A 2,100-nucleotide genomic window follows, 5' to 3' on the forward strand; every position below is an offset into this window, starting at 1 on the left:
GCCAATAGTAGCCTGCTCTCAGCATTTTTCTAGCCATGGCATGTCCATTGGAATGAGTACCAAATGAACCCTCATGGACCTCAGTCATTAACAGGTTTGCTTCGTGTCTATCCACGCATCTGAGTAAAACCATGTCAAAATTTCTCTTATACATCACTTCACCACTGAGGTAGAAACTGCCTGACAACCTTCTCAAAGTTTTCCTATCTTTCACAGATGCCCCAGGCGGGTAGACCTGGTTCTGGAGGAAATTCTTAATATCAAAATACCAAGGTTTGTCATCATTCACTTCTTCAACTGCAAACACGTGAGCTGGTCTATCCAAGCGCATCACGGTGATATTGGGAACTTCATTCCAATACTTGACTACAATCATGGAAGCAAGTGTGGCAAGAGCATCTGTCATCCGATTATCCTCTCGAGAAATATGATGAAAGTCAACTTCTGTAAAGAACGTTGAAATCCTCCTCGCATAATCTCTGCATGGAATGAGACTAGGTTGATTCGTTTCCCACTCTCCCTTGATCTGATTGACAACCAGGGCCAAATCACCATACACATCAAGATGCTTGATCCTCAGATCAATGCATTCTTCTAATCCCATAATGCAGGCTTCGTACTCAGCCATATTATTCGTGCATTTGAAAGTTAGCCTTGCTGTAAGCGGAATATGTGTGCCATGAGGAGTAATGATTACTGCCCCAATACCATTTCCATACTGATTCACAGCGCCATCAAACACCATCGTCCATCTAGAACCAGGTTCCAGACCTTCATCAAGTGTAGGCTCATCACAATCTTTCATTTTCAAATACAGAATCTCGTCGTCTGGGAAGTCATACTGAACAGACTGATGATCCTCAATTGGCTGGTGCGCCAAGTGGTCAGCCAAGATACTACCTTTGATAGCTTTCTGAGCTCGATACTCGATATCATATTCAGACAACAACATCTGCCAATGGGCAATCCTCCCGGTTAAAGCAGGCTTCTCGAAGATATACTTGATTGGATCCATTTTGGATATCAACCAAGTTGTATGATTTATCATGTACTGGCGCAAACGCTTAGCGGCCCAAGCCAAAGCACATCACGTCTTCTCAAGCATAGAGTATCGAGACTCACAATCAGTGAACTTCTTACTCAGGTAATAGATAGCAAATTCTTTCTTCCCTGATTCATCTTGCTGACCGAGGACACAACCCATTGAATCTTCAAGAACAGTCAGATACATGATCAGAGGTCTTCCTTCTACAGGTGGAGACAAGATCGGAGGTTCAGACAGATATTCTTTGATACTGTCGAAAGCTTTCTGGCAATCCTCGGTCCAATCATGAGACTGATCTTTCCGGAGGAGCTTGAATATCGGCGCACATGTGGCAGTCATGTGGGATATGAATCTGGAAATATAATTCAAGCGGCCAAGAAAACCTCGGACTTGCTTTTCAGTTTTGGGCGCAGGCATCTCTTGTATTGCTTTGACCTTTGCAGGATCAACCTCAATACCTCTCTCGCTGACAACAAAACCCAATAACTTGCCGGAACGGACTCCAAATGTACATTTGTTCGGATTCAGACGAAGCTTGTACTTCCTCAGACGCTGAAAAAGCTTCAACAAATGCTCAACATGTTCCACTTCCGTTCGGGACTTAGCAATCATATCATCGACATAGACCTCTATCTCCTTGTGCATCATATCATGAAACAAGGTAGTCATAGCACGTTGATACGTGGCTCCGGCGTTCTTCAGACCGAAGGGCATCACTCGATAACAGAATGTTCCCCAAGGTGTGATGAATGTTGTCTTCTCCATATCCTCGGGTGCCATTTTGATTTGGTTATATCCGGAAAATCCGTCCATAAATGAGAAGACTTTGAACTTAGCTGTGTTGTCTACCAACATATCAATGTGTGGTAGAGGAAAATCATCTTTTGGACTAGCTTTATTCAAATCTCTGTAATCAACACACATACGGACTTTTCCGTCTTTCTTAGGCACAGGCACAATATTGGCCACCCATTGAGGATATGTGGAAGTCACCAGAAACCCCGCATCAATTTGCTTCTGAACTTCCTCTTTGATCTTCACTGCCATATCTGGAT

This window comes from Lathyrus oleraceus, chromosome 2 (assembly GCF_024323335.1).
Source record: "Lathyrus oleraceus cultivar Zhongwan6 chromosome 2, CAAS_Psat_ZW6_1.0, whole genome shotgun sequence".
Classification (NCBI taxonomy): domain Eukaryota; kingdom Viridiplantae; phylum Streptophyta; class Magnoliopsida; order Fabales; family Fabaceae; genus Lathyrus; species Lathyrus oleraceus.